Below are 22,582 nucleotides of genomic sequence, written 5' to 3' on the forward strand. Positions count from 1 at the left end.
CAGAGAAAGACCCATTTGTCAAGACAATGCAACTTCTCAGGCAGAGCCGGCCTTTCACATTTGAAACAGGGCAAACAGGCAAACACGAGGGCAAGGGTAGATTTTGCCCCCACTGCTGCTTCCAGATCCCCAGGTTGATGCAATGTAGATGTACAACTCCACCCATCCCCACAGCCTCTTCTAGATCTAAGCCCAAAGATCTGGATTTAAAGCTTGTGGTTTTGTTACCAGCAAAAACTGAAGAACCACGATCATGAAGAAACAGCTGGTGAACATGGGTAAAAATCACCCTTTTGATGAATTTTCCTGTAAAATATCTGACTGCTTACACATATTTATGTCACTTTACTTTTTATGAAATGGTTACACAAATACAGACGTGACATACAAGGACTGTGCTTCTGAGTGGGAAGGAGGTAATTTTTTAAAATGATGATTACTTTTAAGCACACAAATATTTTCCAAGACATTAACTATTAATTTCATTGACATGAAAAGCCAGGATTGTGACAACAGAATTTATTACAATGAATTTACTGTAATGCTACAAACAACAGATTATGAGAGTGCATAGAAAACACCAAGAACTATTAAAAAAAGGATTGACTTATACAAATAAACAGTGCAAAAAGAAAAGCACACCACAACTGAGTGCAATTTAGAGTAAACATGGTTTGCTCTTGCAGAAGGCAACTGAGATAACTGTGCCTCATCACCTGTCTTGCATGTGCACTGCAAGCCCTCCCCAGAACACCTGGAGGTATTTCTGATTTCACCAGTTTGAGCAAAGGAAATCCTGAACCTTGACCTAAGTCTTGGCAAATACGTAAAGGAATTACTGACTTTCCAACCATATGTCTATTATCTGTAATTTTAAGCCTACACACATGCTCTGCTAATGAGCTTACACAGCTTTCATCGTTCTTTCAAAGAAGTAGTAAAAAAAATCAGCTGTCTGGAAGTAATGGTGATACATTTCTAAGGAAGTCTGGGGGAGGCCAATGAGAAGCCACGATAACGCTGGTAGCAGAGGTATTTTCCAGAATTGCATGTTACAATCTTTATTATGGAGCATAGTCTGTACAAAAAATTATGTCTTAGATGCTTGATTAAAAGGTATCTAAGAGTATGAGGCAATGATAAAGGAAAGAGTCTGCAAGGGAAGACTGAATGTGTGATGTGTAGACCGTCATTACAATTTTTTTTTCCTACAGACCATCTGTGCTATATGAAGGTTTGTATCCTCAAGACAGCCATAATCCACACTAATGTCATGACACAAGCTACAACCAACAATACTAGAAAGGTTATGTCAGCATCAAGGTCACCTGGTAAGTATTAAAATAGCTATCCTATGTACTTATAGGAATTAACAAAGCTTTCATACAAAAAAGATAATCATTAACCCAAGAGGACAACATCCATTAAATGGATGAGTCAGAATTATCTGCCCAATGCATCTAAGGGTAAATATCTACTCATAATAATAATGATGATTAGCAGGAAAAAAATAGCCACTAAAGTATAGCGGTCTCAGCATGCCCTTCTCTGGTTTGACTTTATTTCCAAGTTAGTTTGCCTGAGAAGCCAGCTTTGTCAGCCACAAAAATGTTGCATATGTAAAGAGTGAACATGGATCTGATTCAAACTCTTTATGAAGTTGTCCTTTGTGAGGAAGAATAAATCAACATGAAAATGCTGGGATGCACATTTGTCATATCTCTGCCTCAAAGTGAAACGTCTGGCAAATTCAGCATGCACCAAGAACTCATTTCAGAGTAAATGTTATTTCTATGTTTAGAAGAAATGCACTGAAGGACTACCAACAGATCTAGAGGATTGCTATCAGGAAAAGATCTTACTTTCCCTTTCTAGATCAAAAAGTTAGTTCCCAGTCTCTCAAATCATGCACCAAAGGTTTTATGGTGCTTGAAGTGAAGTGAAAGTCTTTGCACCTGTCAAGACCTGTGTTAGCTGATGAAATCACCCGGCACACCAAGGCCAGGAGCAGCACTCCCTGCCCTCCCAATGCCAGCTGCTGTAGCCAAGGAAACCCTGCTCAGACCCTCAGGGACTGAACTCAGCATTTGGCAGGGAACAGAGGAGGATTTGAATTTTGCTATAAAAGGTGGTTTGTATTTGAGTCTAGACATGCTTCTATTCATGATTCGGGATATTAAAGAAATTCTGGTGTTATTTGTATTCTATGTCATTTCATTTTAAAGTTTCACTAGGGTAATGCTACAAATATAAAATTTTATTGCTTTAAAGAAGGACAAGCAAGTTCCTCTCTATGCACTAAGAGCCTGATATGGCAGTTTTGACATCCTGGTGTTGACAAGAAAGGTAAACCAACCCTTAAACTCACTCAGATCTATTCTTAACTCTAGACATTTGTTAGCATCTGAAAGTGTCCAAGACATTCTTTTAGTTTATTAGATTTCACTTCAAGGCAGGCTGGATCTCAAAAAGAGGAGTTCTTAATCCCCTAAATATGTTGCTTGTAAGTATTTCACAGAGACCAGAGGTTGCTCCTGGTGGTGATTGTTCCAAAGGTTCTGCTTTACACAAATTAAAGTCAGGGTTTTCATACACCTGTTGTTGCAGGGATGTCGTAGATCTTGGGATATTAGATTTTCCACAAATGTTAAATACCTGAGGAATGCTTAGTACTGGAATAACAAAATATATTTCTGAAGTGACTGTGAAGACAGCCCCATGTCCCCAGTTTAGACAACATTTTAAATCAAATTGTAACTCAAATGTCATTCCTTTATTCTTTACTGATGAAAGTGGTTTTTTACTGATTTTAAGTGCATATAGTCACACTTGTGTATTTCAACTTGTCTTGGAACAAATGATTCTTGGAAGAAATTTTTGAAGTGCTACTAGTTAACAAAGAGCTCTGGTATAATGGAGTGAGCTTTTTTGTCGGCTTTTTCTTTTTTTTGTACACAAATCAATAAAACTACTTGGAAAGATAGGCATCATTCCTTCCTTTTGGATCTTGAGAAACAAAGATACTGAAAGTGTCTTGCTCCAAGTCATGGAAGGTATCAGTCACAAACTCAATTTTTATTGTCAATAATGAAAGTACTATTTATGGTAAAATACAACCATGGAAAAAATCGGTTTTAAGCAGCTCAGTTCACCCTAGTCAAACCAACACGTATTTTCAGCAATTAGAATGACTACAGTAATGCAACATGCTAACCTGAATGTTAGTTCAAAACAAAAAAAGCCAGCTGCATTGAGATTGAACCTGTCACATAACAAAATGCAGTTAAGCAGTACAAACTAGCATTAAAACATTTTGAGGAAAATTTCAGGACTTTCTTTCCCTCTAGGAGCCATCACCAATATGAAGAAATAAATGGAAGCTGATTTAATCTACAGGCTGGCATGCATCTATGTCAGGGTTCACATCATGTAAGTTCACTGCTCAGGTACAGTTCAGAGCTTAATTAAGTTTTCAAAGTCTTGTTAGGATAAATTTAATTGTCATAGAATGTGTTGGCTTCCTGACTGGAGTGGAAAATGAAAGCCCTGATGAGTCAGTGTGGGGAGAGAGAGGAAGGCTCCTCTGCACCACTCCTATCACTGTGACTCAGAACTGTGCTTTGAAATTGTCAGCTCCAGGAAAGATGAGGTAGTTCAGTCTCCCTGTTCATTTAATTGAAAGTCTGTGAAAAGTCACAGGGTAAGACTCTAAACCCCTCCTGTCTGCTAAGAAACAGTGGGACATTGCCAGTTCATTTCACTCAGGATAAGGAAGAGACACCAGGAGGTTATGACTTCTGGTTGTTACTAACCCACACAGAGAACCCCATGTTCCCTCTGTGAAGGCTCATAGTAATGTGAACATCAGTATTAAATGTTCCTTAGGATAAGTCTAGATTATGTACACACTAAGTGCAAACTGGCCTCATGCAGGCTGGCCCCAAAGCTAGAGTGTTGAAAAGAAGAGCTCATAGAGTAGTTTATGTTGGAAGGAACCTCTGGAGTCATCTGGTCCAAATGCTCTGCTCTAAGTCAGCTCTGTTTCCTAAGTTAGATCAGGTTGCTCATGGTGGGATATCTGCTGTTGCTCAGCACAGAGCAATCCCAGAACAGGAAATGGTGCAGAGATCTCTTTGAGCTGGAGAGATTTTCACCAGCCATTTCAAATGTAATGGAGGAGAGTGCTACTCCTTTAATATAAAAATGTCTTTCATGAAGGAGGGTTTGCTGGAGTTACAAATGTAATAGGGAGAATTCTTATCTGTTATGATAAAAAAAAAAAAAAAATCTAAACTTTTGGTATAGTAACAGATTACCACATATATAACACTGCTTTTGGAAGCTTAATCTTATTCCAAGGAAAGAAGCACAAATTTGGCTGAAAAATCAATAAAATTTAATAAACACTCTGACTTGAAATCATGAAACAATTTAAAAAACTCAACATGTATATTTCAAAGTACTTTAAAACATTGAAGCTGAATGTATTAATATAACTTAAGAAGGCCAAATCTTTGAATAAGCACAGACCTGTTTTTTGACACTATCAACACTTGTCTCTTGCTTTACTTGGCTCTTCCTTCTATTTTTCTTCACTAGTGCTGAGTGTTTATCACTTTACGATGCTACAGTACTGCAGAGATTACAGAAAAATGTTTCAGTCCAAGAAGGCATATATGCTTGGAATTTAAAAAGAATACTAATATAGAGACATTTCAGCTCATCATGTCTTAGAGAAGATTTTCTTAATTCTCATTGAAGGCATTTTGCTTTAGCACAAAATACAGATTCTTCCTATAGTTCTCTTCCATATGCAGCTAGCTTTTAGTTATTTCATAAATTAGCATTTATAGCAAAATGAAAGTGCTGTTACTATAAACGCTATTCAGAAAGTCAACAAGCCAGCAAGTAGACGAAGTGCTCTGATTGGACAGGAAACATGGAAATGATGTTTTCCTAATGATGTAAGCTAACTAGAGATAGCTGCAACTACTTGCAAATTGCTGTAGTAAAAAACCAAACCAAAACAAAAACCTAAACCCCAAAAAACCAGAAAACCCAACTGAAAATGAACCAAGACAGCAGCTGTTACTGCAGTTTTTCCATTTCCAGGAAATGTTAGCAATATCAGATATAATCCTTTCTAAGCCCAGGTTTTGGGGTTTTTTGCTGTTTGATTTTTTTTTAATAGAAGTACAAGAATGAAAAAAGAAATCACTAGCAAACGTATCAATGTGGTAAAAAAGAATATTTTTTCCTTTATGAGTACTTAAACTTCCCCAATTAATTTAGACTTTGAAGTGTGCTTATGTCTGTGCTACAGATCAATATCAAACAAAGTAGAGTTAAATAATTTTAGACAAATAGTATGCTCAACAGGGGAATGGAATTTGGAGGCTGACATCTTGTCGGCCTTGGTACACTCTTTACTATTGCAAAACAATATATTAGTCCCAAATCACACTTAATGTGCAACAAGAGTTGCACCAGTTATGCAAATCCAATGTTCTGCCAGTTGTTTTAGATATATGTATATAAGCTAGTACAAAGTAAATAATTTTTTTTTTTGTTGGAAATCATGTTTGTGTGTGCAAAATTTGCATAGCTTTGCTGGACTGATGTAAAATGTTTGTTCATCCCATTAATTTCTCATCCAAATATAGCATCATTAATGCAAAAGGAATTAAAACCATAAAAAACCAAATCTTTGCATGTGTGTGGAATGAACATAATTTATTTTTAGTGTAATTCAAAGTGACAAACCTGAAAGTCCTCAAGTGCTTCAAAGATCACTGATTTCGACATGGAACACAATCCTAAACCAGCCAATTTTTGACATTGAGTTACATACATACCTAAACTCAAGATGCTTAGCAATCCATCCTCCTTCCACCAATGGAAGTTTTGAATTAATGCAACCAAAATGCTTTTAAGGGGGAACCCTACGTTTTTCTTCACAAGCAAAAAGCTCAGTAATCCATTACTTTGTGTTAATAACTGCTGCTATGTTTGTACATCTGCCATGTACTAATGGAATCAGTTGTGTATAATTTCACCATTCAAAATCATTACCATTTGAGAACTCTGCTTGGTCTAGCTTGCCCATGAAAAATGGCAATGACAACTGAATTCCTTCAATGACTGCTTTCCTAACTTTGTGACAGAAGGGTGAACCCTTTGTTGTCATGGGAAGTTTCGCCTCAACCTGAGGAGAAACTTTTTTACATTGAGGGTGGCAGAGCACTGGAACAGGCAGCCAACGGAGGTCATGGGGTCTCCCTGTCTGGAGACATTCCAAACCCACCTGGACACGTTCCTGTGTCACCTGCTCTAGCTGACCCTGCCTTGGCAGGGGGGTTGGACTACGTGATCTCCTTTCCAGCCCTAACTATTCTGTGATTCTGTGGAATGCAACTAAATAAAAATAGGTCAATGCATTAAAAATTTCCCATCAAAATTATGGAAGCAAGTGGTTAGATATGTCTATAGGTTGCTGAATATGCCTGAAGTTGCCAGTTTTCTAGTTTCACTGTTCCTTAATTAAGCTAAAAAAGCAAGAGCCTGAAGTCAACAGAGGGTGTTTTAGCAGTGATTTGAGAAAGGACAAGGAGATGAAAGCTATGAATGACTGTGTGGATTTGCCAAGATTTCTTTCATTGGTGTAGGACAAGGACAGAATTTATGCAGTTTAAAGGACAACGAGCACTGAAACTGGAATGTGCTATTTTATCCTCAAGCGAGACATAAAGGAACACCTTGCTCCCCAGATATCAGTACTATAAGGATCAGGATATCTCCTTCTGGTGTGTCTTTATATTATTGCAAAATATAGATGTAAATGAATTGAGTAATCTGATTACTCTTCCTTTGTTTTTCCAGTTGAGTTAATGCATATTATAGATTTTAAAAAAATAGCTTTCTCAAGATGTAGATTTCCTTTCTTTTTATGAAGGACATAAAAATAAATACTTATCAAAAGCTAGTTAACAGCTATTAATTTTTACATTAAGAAAAGCATATATTTGAATTCATAACAGCTTTTCAAGCAAACAGAAAAAAGCCAATTTTTATACAACTAAAATGTATTATAATCTGTAGTCTTACAGGAATGAAAAACAGATAAAAAGAGAAAGGAAACTGTGTCCCCTATGTGTGGTGTTTCTGGAGATTCACGGCTTTTGAATTTGGTAAGTTGAAGCCTTTTGAAAGCAATGTAGAAACTGCACATACACCACATCCAGACTGATTTTTTTTTTTTTTTTTTAGCTATAGGAGTCTGAATTAAGTGTGAAAACAAGATAAGTAAATAAAAACTATTTCATTAGTGACTCTTAACTGGAAAACACTCAATCTTCTTCCTGTCTAAATTACACCAGCACCAGGTGACAGAAGATATTTACATGTCAGTAACCTGACTTAGATCACTTACTAAGATTTAGTAGACTGACACACTCTTGCAATACACAGCAAAACCTTTTGTTTTGCCACTTATGCAATGTTTATAAGACTACTTCCTTCACTGTCTCATATAAAATCATGATTTACTGTGCCACTATAGATATCACAGACTCTAGGCTGTTTATCAAAATGTACTCCTAATGTTTTCACAAAGGGATCACAGTGTTACTAAAACACAAGCATTTTAGTGAGGCCTAAATACAATTGTTTGTAACAAAGAAGTAATTGCATACAATAAGTGTGTATAAAAACAATAGGATGGAAAATTATTAGCATTTTTTAAGGTAAAATTAGTATTGAAATACATTATAATATTTTAAAAGAAAATTATTTTTAATATATTCCGTATATTTATTTCATTACACTTTATTACTTTTCTTCATTGTTTTAAGAAAATGGTGTCAGTCCAGTAAAAATTATTAATTAAAGGTCATTTTCCCCATTCCATATAGCATTTTTTCTGATAAAAATAAAAAAGCATTCAAAGATCCTAGCTATAGGAGTGAGAATTAAGGATATACTTTTCTGATTTCCAGTGTGCATGACACAGTTTAACTGTTGGCATGTATGAATATAGGAAAAAAACTGCTGCTCTTACTTGCATTGCTTACACCTGAAGAATTGCAATCATCCAGAAGCATATAATGCCTTAAGGCTGTTGAAAAAAAGACCTTTAAACATCTATTCTGGAACTACATGGGAGCAAAAAAAACTTTTCTGTGTGCAAAGAGGATATATGCCATGCTCAGCACTGTGAATTGGAACCTGGTTAACACTGATCATACACGTGTCATAACAGAGAAAACCTCCAACTGCTAATGATGCAGCACTTCTGGTTCACTTTGTAAAGCTTCTCTTAATATCCTTTCACTTCATTACAAAAGCAGTGAACCTGAACAGTCATGCTTAAAAAAAAAATCTTTGCTTCTCAGGTGAATTTGTAGCTGATTGTCCAAAACTGCTGCACATATCATGTATCTATAGGCTGATGGCAGTGAAGTAGTTACAGTAATTTCATCTCCTTTGCAGTGGTCATTTGAGTGTTTGCTATCCTGATTTGCTGCCACACCAGGGCTTTAAAGCACGAGAGTAGAAATTTTGTCATTTATCATTCTCCAGCCAATCCCGACAAATACGACCATTTTTGTTCTCTAACATTTCTAAAGCATGCTACATTTTGTAACCACAATCTTAATTCTCTATTCATCATTCACTTATCTTACAGTCCTTCCAGCCCTGGTGCCTGACAAGCCTACAACAGCTAAGATTCAGAAGGAAAACAGCTCATACACACACATACACGTGCAAGTCAGGTCAGCGAGGAAGAGACAAGAGAAGAGGCAAGTGATATGGCTGAATGCTCTTGGTCAGCTCAGGCCAGCCTAGAGCTTTATAACAGCCAAGAAAACACTTATACAGCACAGCAGAGCACAGTGTGTTTGAATAGCTGGAGTTTGCATTTTCATGTATTATAATGAGGAGCAAAAGTAAAAAGCTGTCAAGAAAATTCTTTCCTGGCAACTTAAATATGCTTTCCCACACTTGAGTGATCTGAGAGTACATGCACACATTGTAATCAGCTTTACATTAATAACAATGAAATGTCCATTCCTATGAAGGAAAGTCATGAGGGGGGTTTTTAGATAAATTTGGGACACCTTGCAAAGATAACTTGGAAGTCAGCTTGACAATATCTAAGGGACATATTTCAAGAGTAATATTCTCTTGAAGTTTTCCTGGAATACTTATTGCTCAGTGGACAGGGTCACTCTCCAGAGGAAAGGAAGAAGTAACACCTCACAAAATTCCTTTATCGCTTCTCTCCAGCAGACCACAGATGGCTGTTTCATCTCCTGTGTTGTTTAATGCTAATGGCTGCAGTGAGTTTACAGGTGTCTGATCCAACTCTGCAGCTGCAGTGCTGAATTGGTACCCATGGAAGCACCACCTCAAGATTAAGAGAAAATTCTGCATCAGAACTGAGCATTTTTGGACAACAGCAGCTAGAGCAGAATGATGATTTTGAAGGAAACGATGATATGTTATTTTAAGGGAAAAGAATAACATATATTAGCCTCAGTAAAATCACGTGAAGAAAATTCATGAGTCACCAAGAAATGTCATCACTGGATAGTGGTATCTGGAAAAGTCCTCCTGAATTACTTGTCCTAACACAGCCAAAGTTTATTGGGTGCTTGACTGATAAGTAAAATAGACATTTCTTGTCTGAGGGAGAAGAATGTGGACATGGGAGAAGTAGAAGACAAACAAAGGCTGAAAGTGGAGGAAGGGAAGCCAAGGACATTCCTTTGGCTAGTTAATTTTCCAAAGTATGCTTCATAAAGGTTCTAACTCACATGAACGTATGCATTATGGGCTAGCATAACTATTCCACAGTGTAACTTAAAATATCCCACTGGATGCCGATTAAGATGTTGTGTCTGAGCCTGTTGACTTTCTGCTGTAATTTTGTAGCAAAACACGGTGAAAGGGTAGATAGGCTTATCTGCACATCTGTTGCTAGAACCCAATACCTTTGCTTTACAGTTATGAGTAAGAATCTCACCTACTTAAAAGTCTGCTTGGGAAATGATTAGAACGGAATGTCAACCATAGGGCATAGGACTCTCACAGGAACGTATGTATCAGCTAAAGAATTGGCTTTATAAGATGGAGGAGGTGAACTGAAGCTGTTACCAGCCTGTGAGAAGAGAGGTACCAACAGCCTCCCAGTGCTTGAGACCTCTCCTCTTCTACTGTCTTCTTTTCCTTTAATTGTATGGATTAAAAAAAAAAAAAAAAAAAAAAAAAAAAAAAAAAAAAAAGTAATCCCGATATCTCTTGCTGGTTTGGTAATATCCTCATTTTACAGAGGCACCAGCTTTCCTCTCTACCTAATATCACAAAATGGAGAAAAGTCAGTAAGTTCAGGCATGCTTTTTATCAGATCTAGTGCCTCAGCCGTCTGCCTCAACAGTTCCTGAAACTGCTGATAGTTGTCTGGCAGAGATTATAACCACTGTCACTAAATCCTGAGAAGACATTGAACAAGACAGGCTAATATTAATTTATTTACATATCCTTACCCTTGTAATATATCTCTATCTAGCAGCTCAGAATGGCTTAAATTGGGGTTATGGTTCTAGTTCTGCAGGGGAAATGGCACAAGAAGATAACTTGATTTTGCAGGAGAAGAACAATAATAGCACTCTCAATTTTCAGCTAACAGACTGACTTAACTTCACACATCCACAGAAGACAACTGTGAAAACAGGCAGAATTAGAGACACAGGGCAGGAGAAAACATTGTGGTATAAATCTTTTACAGCCAGAATGGAAATTTAGACCACGTCAGGAATTGCAACACTTAATATCTGTCACGTGGGCTCTGCAGGAGACTCAATAGGGCTGCATTAAATTTACCTCTCAGCATATAGTAGGAGTTGGATTCCCAAGAGCAGCATTCAAGTGAGTGAAGGGCTGATCAGTGAGTCTCACAGAGGTAGCCAGTGGGGAACAGGGAGCAGAACAGTTTTTCTCTGAGACTTAAATATTTGCATCTGGCCTCGAGCTACAGCCCAGGAGCTTTCCTGGTTGTAGATAGCAATTGCCATTCCTTCTGGGTGAGACCAAATGATTTCTTTAAAAGCAAGTTGTGTCATGAAACAGTAGCGATACCTGTTTCCCATGGATGCATGCTGATTTTGCGCTACACCTCTTTACAATGACAATTCGTTTCCCACCAGTCCTACCAGCTAATAGGCGGTATGAGCTAAGGCATGTTCTGACACCTTGTATCTCTTGCAAACCCTACAACAGTTCTCTCACCTGGACATGAATTTGGACCTCTCCCTTCTACCCTGACGCTTATTTTTCCAGAAACTCTGCCCCTTTTTCAGTTTCACTGAATTTGGACAATGAGTTTAAAAGTTATGTGAGTTGAGGGGGTGGGTGGGGAAGATTTACAGAAAAGAATAACCTTATGGCCCATTACACTTGGTGTTTTTAAGAAGGCAGGAAAAAAAAACCAGCAACGGCAACAATGACTGCCTTAGTTTTTATGGTTTAAAAACCTAGTGATGAAGCACCCTCCCAGGAAGCAGGAAACAAGCCCAGCCTATGTCGTTTTAAATCTGCGTCTTTCGTGACCAGGGAGATTTCACCTAATTATCAAATTAGTTACTTGCAGAGAAAGGCTCTTGTGATCTCTATGCTTATGATTTGGCAAGGAAGCAGCTGTGAGACAGACCTACTGTTAGACTATAAACTTGTGTCAATAATTCAGAGAAACACAAAGTTTAGCACCTGAATCCAATTTTCAGCAGCTACCTGAGTGGGTCGATCCTGAGCCCTTAGAAGTTCCCAAATGAAGGCTGCAGTGAATCAGAACATCTGTACATGAGCCTAGATAATTAAATGTCTAAATACATATTTACATGAATACAGTCTACAGTGCCAATTTTTAAGTGTTTTGACTTGAACTAACTTCCTAACAGATGGTTATTCTGAATCTATCTTCATTTATTTATGCCTGTTTATGTTTTTACAGATATAATAAATGATCCAAAGCTTATTCCTTGTCTATTTATTTATATTTTAATAACAGTTAAAGATATTATTGTACTACACAATTTATAGAAATTATATAAAGATGGTCTTTCTGTGCTGTACTTACACGAGATCCCTCTGAATAGTCAAGGAAAAACTTCCATAACCATAAGGCAAAGTGAACAAGCATAAATGAAATGTTAGAATCATCTATACTATTGTAAGCTTAAGTGAGATGTTGCCATAAAATAAACCCCCAAAAAATCTGAAATCAAAAAAAGAGGAGAAAATATAGGAAGACAAAGAAAGTATTTAAGTGCATGTATGAGAAGCTTCAGAAAGTGTAATTCAATAGAATTAATGCAAAATTTCTCAATAAGATAAAGCTCATGCTACATAAAATGCTGGCTTTGGTATCATAAGCAGATATAGGCCTGACTCAGGAAACTGTCATGCAAATGTTTAAGTGATTGCAAAATCAGGACTAAAGTGTGTTTATTTATATCAAAGCATTTCCTAACTAAAGAAACAAGCATATACAAAGTATTAAGAAATGAAGAGTATATAATACTGCTGCCAGCTATAGTCATGCCTCACCATGTAAATCAATGAGTTTCAGAAAAGTAAATGAGAGAGGGAGTTAGCTTTTCTCTGCCCACTACAGTGATTAATTAGCTTATTTTCAATAAGAAAAGTACTAGCTATGGTGTTATCTCACAGGTTTTTTTTTTTCACATTATCAATAGTACCAGAAAACAACAGCTGTCCTTTAGCCCTCTAAAAGGAAAAGGCACATGTGACCATGAAACACTATGAGACTTTGGTAAAAAATGTCATGAGAAAGAAAATCTCTGGACATTGAAGTTGTATTTGTTTATATGTAAGTTGTAATATCCAGGAAAAGCAAAGCTTCCCGTAATAATTTTCTTACATTACTATGACATGCATTTTTAATGTATGGCTTTAACTACAATTGTCTGAAGAAGATTCAGAAGATATAAGAGTTGCCAACTTCTATTATACTACTTTACATGCACTCTAACACCACTGCATTTGTACCAAGAAATCAGGTCTGGAAGGAAAGACAAGGAAATTTTCCCACTGAATGATAAAGATGGTTTATTTCCATAAGCTAAATAAATTTTTCAGGAAACATAAACTCAAAAAATTATTGATGTAGAATGTTTTTTATCGCATCAGCTGCAGAACTCCACTGGGGAAAACAGAAAGGAGAAGCCCTTAGGCCACATTTTGTGTGACCTAATTCTTTCAAGGGTATGTTTCTGCAAATTTTTAGGAAGTGACAATGCAAATGAACAACAGTTCCCACTGTGATGTTTTCATGGAATCTCTGCATAACCTCCAAACAGCAGACTTTGCACCAACACTACAGTACACAGTTTTGTTGTAGAGCTTAATTACTTTTGGATGTAAATGAGCAGAAAAACAATTATCACACACCCAGCAGAAGAAATGGTTATGCTTCTATAAATTTCTGGTATTCTACTGCTGGGATTGTCAATTTAAAATTTCAGTCTCTATGCTGCTGCCAGTTAATGATTACTACATTTTGGTGAAATTGCACTCCAGTCAAGGGAAATGAAGTAAAAAGATGAGGGAAAAAAGAAACTAATATTGTTGAAGTCTAATTAGAGTAGCAGGGCCAGTGCTGGACTTAGCTGCGATGAGGCTGACTTTCTATTAAACTCAATACACTGAATTCACTGAGAGCAAGATCAAATGCTATGATTTCATTTTCATGGGTGATGTGTTAATAGGAGTGGGATTAACTTCTTCCTCATGTAGTGATTTTTTTTATATTAATGTAAATCAGAATGCAATCATTCTTCTCTTTCGAAGTATAGTTCTAAAACCTGCCACTTTACTTTCAGAAGGATTAGTGCCATGCAGCTTATTTTGAACTAAATCACACTGCTTTAACAAAGAAAAAAAAATTGCTCTATTGACTTCAGCATCATCAGCAATATCTTCCAGAAATACATTTTAACAGCTTCCTATGTCAGACAACCATTTCTTACTTACATGGTTTTAATTCATGCTGCTTTGTTTCTTTCTAAATGAGTACTTGCAGCAAGTGAATGTGCTTTCATTTCCCAGCTTTTCATTTAAAGAGCTAAAGATCACATTTGAGCCATAGTTGAGAAAAACATGCTAATGATTTTTTTTAAGAATATAATTGGATTTTATCTCAAAAAAAGTAATCCTCCAAAATCCTCCCCAAACCCCACAAAACCGCAAGCCAACCCCCTTCCCCAGACCACCCCCCCGCCAAACCAATACCCTGATATTGAACTTTGTATTTCCTCCCTAGAACACCTATGTATCATAATATTTCACTTCTCCTTGAGAAGTGTTAATGGGCATTAATCACAGCTTTAGTAGCCATATATGCTGAAATACTTCTGGGTTCCTGACACATGAAGTCACACTTGGTACAATAAGTATTGATAATAAAATCTTTTTGAATGCCAATAAATATATATTGTGGAGAAATACTACATATGAAGCTTCATCCTTCCACCTACAATTATTTAATACAGAAAGATCCAAAACATATATAATTTAGATAAGGCAGAATAGCATTTTAAATGAAAACGGTCAGATGCATGTACTACACATTTTTCATTTTAAATTGTACACAAAGTCTACTTGTAGACCTTTGAAGTGGATGGCAAATGTGGGTGTTTATTCAGCTGGAACTTTAAGTATTTCATATATAATGCATATGTTCCCTGAAATAGCTTAAATTGACTACTACAAACAAATACCGGGATGTTGTGCACACATCTCAAATATTCTATACAGCATATTAAAAATGTCATATGGACATCAGTTCCCTAATGCTTCATAATGTCTATTCAATAGTAAAAGAAATCAATAAAATTTTGTATCTGATTTTCTAGGAGAACCATAACCCCCCTTTTCTTACACGAATACAAGGAAAATCTAAGGAGTGCATATAATATTTATATATTTTTCTTTTTAATTATGCTGTTCTGAGGATTTTCTCAAAAATTATTTTGAGAAACATCTTTAACATTGAACACTTCTATTGGCAGGAATATTTTCATTGGGAATAACTTTGATAGTCCAAAATCTCTGATGTGTCAATACTTCCACCATGTTGTTTATTTATCTCAAAATTGTTCTTAGCTTTCACCTGTTCCAGTGTCTCACATGAATCAGCTCTTAAAATACAGAAGTTGTACAAATTCAGATTCTATCAAGATAGAAAATGACAGGAGAAGAGACTATTAAGTTAAATTTTGCTAAAGCTACATCTTGCAACCTATCACCTTATATTGATGGATTCTCACGTTAGCTAGCCCACCAAAGCAATCCACTTGGATAGCTTGGCATTCAATCATAAAATGACTGAATAGTTAAAAATTTTGAAAAATGCCTTTTCCCACCTGAGGTTGACTGTAAAGCTGTACCTGAGCCTGCTGTCTTATGGTTAGGCCCTGGCTTTTTCACTGAAAACTGCCTGAATTAATTACTGAAATTTATATTACTTCAACCGTAGTACAACACACACTGACTGTTGTTATCCTTTAAAATTGCCAGGCCGAAGATGTGGTCTCTATCTAAATGTAAAAGTCCTATGAAGTTTTTCCCCACATACTGCAGAATATATTTCTACATGAGGAGACTGCTATCCTCAGTTATTCTCTTTTGTATTAATCATGAATCTATCAATCTGAAAAACAAAGCTCATGGGAGCAGAAGATAGGCTAATTCAATAAACAGAACAAAAGATTTCATATTGCTTGTCAGAGGATATTAGATTGACCACAATTTTCTCAGCTTTCAGAACAAAGCTGAAAACTCACTTCAAATTAGTATCCTCATAGTCACTATAAAAAGCAGCTATGAAGAAGAAAACAGGACTTGGATCAAGGCAGAAGGCATGAGGTTAAGAGTAAATGGGATTGCTGAGCTGTTGTGAGTCTAATTAGTTTTTGGAAAATACTCAAATTCTATGATAGCTAACATTAAAATAGGTGAGAAATACTTTACCCTGGAAAAATATTTCATGTTGGGAAATGTTGGTTAAATAGAAAATAAGATAGGAGGGTGATTTTTTTTTTAATTAGCAATGAAATAATCGCATTAAGTAATAAATGCATTTTGGCTGTTGCCATAATCATAATTGATTCCTTAGTTGCAATGGTTTCTAGAAAGGAAAATGGTTTAAGTTAAGAAAATGTGCTATTTAACATGCATGTGTAAGGTACTTTGTAATAAGATATGGATTATAACAGTGTAATTGACTGACATTCAATTAAAAAGCTTTAAATTAAGTAGAGATGGGTGTGTATTGAACTGTTGCATTTTAGTGCAGTTTTGGTGGTAAATCAAGAAATCATTCTTGAACTGTATCATCAAGGGTGTGGGGCTGTGCATTGAAGGGCAGTTTCTGTAACCAACATGCTGCTCTGTCTAACAGGTGTTATCTCAGCACATGCACATGTTGTTTCCATCTTCTGTACAAAACAGAAAACATTAGGACAAAATTTTAGGTTACTTTTCCATAAAATTTAACTACAACTACCATAAAATAACTTTTTTGGAGTGACAAGCACATATAGGAGTTGAAGATCTGGCCAGTTCCATTTATTTACAAAAGACAAAGAGTTTTTCTCAAAGACATATCAGTTCATAAGTTTCTGAAACAACCACAAGAAATCATCTTACCATCTTAAAAGCATCTAGAAAAATATACTTGGAATGTTTGGAATTATAACATAGACCCTAAAGAATAATTTATATATCGGCATTAAAGTCCAGTATTCACTCCAGGTTTATCGACATAGCAGGAAGTAAGTGTTATTTGAATCTTAAAATTGCTAGTGCACAGAATTCAGTTTGGCTTCAGGAAGAAGAACAGGAGTAACAGAGTGAGGGAATGATGAGTTCTTTGGACCTCTAGATCATGATGTCAATGAGTAGCATGTGACAGAGCCCACCATTGGATATTACGGACTTTCAGTGCTGGAGATCATTCCTTGGAGTTGTTTAATTTTTAATACTGCCAGTAGACCTACTTCACCATAGACCATGTAAACAGGGAAATGGCAAGACCATGGTCTTTAGGGATATCTATAAATAACAAAAAAATGAATCCACTTTTGTCTGTGAAGGTGGAGTAAATGAGTAAGGAAGAGGTATTTCCTACTCCTACGATGTAAGGTCAAATTCACTCCATGCATATAGATGTGTTTTCTATTTTAACTGAGGTACAAAGAGATCTGCAAACAGAATCTAAGATAAGGCATCTACCATTTTAAGCAGAAATAACATTAGTACAAGGTACGTAATATTAAATATCTAGTAAATTGACCTTAGTGGAGTTTACAAACTTGGACCTAAATACAAGATGCAGCTATTTGAATCACCATTTGTACTCCAGCTATATATTGTGACTATCCTTTTGCACAATTTTAACACCATTTGTTAGTTACATTTTATTTATTAAAAGAAATCAATAATCTATGTTTTATTTTTCAGAGAAATATTTTCTTAGAAATAGCAAACCAGGAAAAAGCATTTAAAATTATTCTACTTTACACAACATGTTATAAGCTTCAGCATGTATTTTAAATGCTCCTGAAGAACTGGATATTTGTGGTGTTTTTAGTTTGGTACTCACCATTGCTTCATGTTGAACAATTAAACTGGTCAAATACATTGTTTCTCCATGAATGACAATGAAAAACACACTGTCAGCATGTTTGCTAGATGTCATTGAATCAGCACATATGGTAGGAATGAAATCTCATTTTTTCTTCTAAATGTGTAAATCACATGTTGCATTAAGTGGAGCGTAACTGCCACACAATGTTTGGATTTTGTACCATTACATCTCAATAACTTCTTCTAATTTCATCATTATAGCATATAACTAAGATGCTGACATTTTTTTTTTTCTGATGAATGTTGTCTTTTTAACATATTATTTCATAACTTCCATATTTCTGAACCCCACTATTGATTAGAATAGGGATTTGAACAAATTAAATACATATATTTTGTTGGCCACAAACAACTGATCAAATACAAAGAGATGAAAATCAAAACATAAACCCAGGAATGAAAGACCTTGAGCGTCAGTGAACATTGGCTGCTTACCTGACTTCTAACATGAGCTCTCATGGGCTTCAGTAGAACCCTGAATCCACCAGGGACTTTTTCTGATGAATATCCTGACTATCATTCACCGCTTCATTTATAAATAAGACCCCACAATAACCTCTCTTTTCTCCTGTCTTTCAGGTGTATAGCTGGTATATTTGGATATTTATGTCAGTGGGCATTTACTTTATGGCTTGTTAGCTTTGGTAATAAGTTCCCATTTATGTCCTAACTAGCATGTACATAAGTTTTTCCGTGAGCCACACTAACACAGAAATATAGTTTGAAATATGCTTTAAAATGACAAACTACTAATTAACATAAAAGGTAAGTGGGCATGGCTACGGTACATGGTCTCAGTCATTTATAAAAATTTTTTGCTTTACTATTTAGAAACTGATGTGTTGAGCTATACATCTTGATACACATACAAACTTTTACAGTTCTAAGTAATACTAATAACATGCTTTTACTATACGTAAAGCCTCTAGGATTGTTGGCAATATCATAAAAATAAATAAGGTGTAGAAAAAACCTCTTCAAACAAGAAGCTTAATAAGGCACAGGATCTTCTCTAAAATAAGTCAGTACAAGAAGAAACAATCTTGAAGTATTTTTCTCTTTCCACATAAGCTCTGGAGGTTAATAAAACATAAAATAAAGTCAGTAGTATGACTGCTTAGCTAACCCCAAAGTTTTTCAAAAGACATAAGACAAAGATCATCTAAGCTTATTTCATAACTACAGTCATCCACATGATGAAATCATCAGCCTGCAGTAAAAGTTAAATCAGATGCTGGATGAAGAAAGAGTGTATTTCAACAATATTACCAGGTAACTTTTAGACTTAAATTGGTATGAAGACAAAGATAAGAGAAGAAATGTAGATAGAATGGTAAGCTGACACACATTAACTGGATTTTCATGCCAACATAGGAGAGTTGAAAGTCAAAGTGTAAAATTGAAAGGTGTTTTCTGGTGTCTTGTCCATTTGTCCACAGTACAACATCACCATGGATTTTTCTCCAATTAATTGTGATTTTTAGCTGTGTTCAAGTAGTCTGGAACTGTACTGGAAGCTGTAAAATGAGAAAGTTCCAACACCCATGTAGAAAGGTAAAGATGTCTGATACCTCTACATTTATCTCCTTTCCATGGTAAACAGCATTTAATCTTTCCAAGAACTGAAATCACACATGAAAAAAGAAATGTAAGTAACAAGGACAGTCTTTCCTTCCCCACAAATAACAGTAGGATGAAAGAGTAGAAAAAGGATTGGAAGGAAATGCTGTCTTCTGGAAGTTTTCAGGAAGCACGAAGATTATGTACATTTAAGAGGATAAAAAATCAGATTTCATTTAAACACAACTGATAATACATTTCAGTTAATTAAGATGATCATCACGATGTCAGTAGATAAATCTCTTTTGCTTCTTGCCGTGGCCTTCTGCCACTTCTACCTTCACTCTCAGTTTATTTCTTTCGGGAAACAAAGAGGCCCATTTATGCAAATAAACTTGATATGGGCAGATATAAACTACCTTTCTGATGGCTGATATTGAAGGTTTGTAATGCATTGGTTTCTGACAACACCGACTCAGTTTCCAGAACGAATCCTGTCCACAGGAAGAATTGTATGAGGTACACATAGAGTTGTAAAAATTACTGTCTGAACCTTCCCACACAAAGGCTGAAGAAATGTAGAATCAGGTAAGCAAGATAAGACAATAATTACCAGGGACAACGAAAATTCCACATCTTCCTGCTGGAATATACTTGCAAGTAGTTTATCTTTCCATTTCTCATGTCTTTGTCACTTCATCCAGAAGAAATGGTAGGATTTGGTAGGCTTTAGCCATTGCAGAACAATCAGCCCAGCATCAGGAAGGTTCCTCTCTGGACTTTTCCATCCATTCCTAAGATGCTAATCTATCTGAAGCTTAATCGGAGCTCCTTTCTACTTTGCAACATTACAGTTCTATTTCTCATTCTGAAAGGACTCACTAACCCTTGGTATTGGGTAAATATCCAAAGTAACACAAAACTTTGAACTTCTGAAAGTTCACAGGCTACCTGTGCAAGTGCTGGTCATTCCTGTTTAGAAAATTTCGCAGTCCTTAGTCTACAAAATGCAGCTAAGCTCTAAGTCTGATAACAAGATTTTCATGAGACAACAGTTAAATCAATTATATCTGAAACAATGTGTCACTAAGACGCATCATTGTAATTTTCCAGTGTGAAGTCAGTTGGAACGATAAGAGAGTGATTTTGTGCTAAATAAGAGATAATACAGTCATACTCACTTAAACGTTTGTATTCAAATTAAGGGCCAGGAGCCAAAACAGAAAGCAAACCTAATTTTTAGACTGTAGTCTCCAACTTCAGGAAACCTGTTAATATACTTAAATCCATCCCAGCTTAAGAAATATACTTGATTATGTTCTTAACTATAACCCAATGCTTCGTTATGGGATGTTTCCCTAAATTCATTGCTGCAAGAAACAGTTCTTCAAATCACTGTCGGAAGATCCTCTCTCCAAATCTCGGAGATACATTACCAGATCTAAAACTAAGTGTACATGATTGAAATATTCCTTTTCATTCAGGATCATTTGTTAACTTTGCACACTTCTTTCATATACAAATAAATATGTTCATTCTCAGTGGTCTGAAATAGTGAATGATATGAAATGCAGTGAAATGTTGTGAATGATAGCAAAGTAAACAAAGATGCTGTGGCTTATTTAGGGTCATCTTGTAAACAGGCCAGCCATGTGCTCATCAGGCAGGGACTGCACTGGGCTGGGTTATCACACATGGGTAATGTGCCACATTCTTCTCATGCCACACTGTTGCATTCCTTACTACACCGGTTGTAATCTCACAGGCTCACAGCCACGATAGAGAGTGCAACAGCAAAGTTACATGATCCTTCATTTTAAAGCATCTTCTGGGAGATACTGTTAAGGCTAATTAATTAGTCAAAAAATTTTGGGATGAACTGTGACCCTGCTAAATATAAAAGGAAGTGCTAAATGCTACACAGCCCATGTTTTTCATTTTTTCATGGTAATACAAACCTTTCTTATTATCTAGAAGATCTATGTTAACTTGATAAAAACCTTGGAATATACTGTAACTCCAAATTCTGGATTAATCCCTGATTTAAACAAGGAAAATGGAGATCTGAACAGTCTCTCCAATTCTTGGCTGTAAACAGAAATGGAATAAAATCAGATCCCATCTACTGCTCATGCTCAGAGGTACACAGGGAAATTAGAAAGGCATTTCTGCATTGGCAGTTTCACTCAAAATGGTTTCTTGAATTGAGAAACAATACTAAAGATATAAAACAAAATAAGAAAATAGAAACTTTAGTGTTTCTCTGGCTAGAAAGTATTTTTCTTCTTGTAAGAGATTAATTAGGTTTATACTTCTCTATTATGAAGAGACCCAAGACTGACTCCACAACACGTTACAAAATAAGTGATTCCATTCTATTGAGTTAGATGGAATGTCATCCAGGAATAAATATTTATGCAATTAGACATGTTAATTTTGTACAAGGCAATGCTCTAACCTAAGGCAAACAAAATGGAATCACAGAAATTAACTTAAACAAAAGTGAACATAAATTTGGAAAGCGGCACATTTTTAATAAAGAAGTGTACTTGCACAGTGATGTGCGAATTCATTTTCATAGACTTTAATATTTTTCTGACAAAAATAAATTATGATTTAAAATTTACAACAAAGTTTTGACAAAAACTTGTGTTAAAACAAGAAGGATCGGTGTACAGGAAGGGGTAGGAAGAATTTAGCTCTGTTCTTTCACAACTTACATATTTTCACTCATACTTTTGTAAAAGTGCAAAAATCTCTAGCCACTTTTGGAATTCCAGGCATAGCTATTCTATTTAGACTGTATATCTACATTTTAAATATTCATGCCATCTTCAGCACATCAGTATATGAAATGATTCACCACTTTCCTGATACTGAGCCAAGGAAACAGGTTGGTTTCTATTTATAGAAGACTCTTTGTAAAGGAAGGAAATGCAAGGAAAACTAAAGATACCAAATAAACAGCACTTACAATTGTGGTCTACAAGGTACAGTATGAAGTTCTCTAATAAGAATTACGGCAAGGGAAGGCTTGTTCTATAACAGTCCAGAAAAATCTCCATTATCCTATTCTCTTACTTTATGATTTTAAAAAAGTCTTAGATTTCTAAGAAATTGAAAGGCTATTGAACTAAATTCTTTCTTTTTTTTTTTTTTTTTTTTTTTTTTTTGGTGTGATTTGGTTTGGTCTGATTTTTTTTTTGTTTTAATCATACCATGGAAGAAATGACATTTTTTCCAGGAACATACAAAATTTTTTGATCTTTACTTGATAGAGTGGAATAATGCCAATTAA

The 22,582-nt window shown here is 35.7% G+C and overlaps 1 protein-coding gene and 1 long non-coding RNA gene across 2 annotated transcripts in view; one reads left to right on the top strand and one right to left on the bottom strand.

Annotated features, from left to right (window-relative positions):
• The window catches only part of PACRG (parkin coregulated), a 230,931-nt gene that overhangs the window by 4,831 nt on the left and 203,518 nt on the right, over window positions 1–22,582 (bottom strand). The window lies entirely within an intron of this gene.
• On the top strand, window positions 1,219–12,031 carry LOC116441012. The gene is made up of 3 exons (XR_004238839.1): window positions 1,219–1,331; window positions 7,099–7,187; window positions 8,684–12,031. It is a non-coding gene; the product is annotated as an uncharacterized LOC116441012 (long non-coding RNA).

This window comes from Corvus moneduloides, chromosome 3, assembly GCF_009650955.1.
Source record: "Corvus moneduloides isolate bCorMon1 chromosome 3, bCorMon1.pri, whole genome shotgun sequence".
Taxonomy (NCBI): Eukaryota; Metazoa; Chordata; class Aves; order Passeriformes; family Corvidae; genus Corvus; species Corvus moneduloides.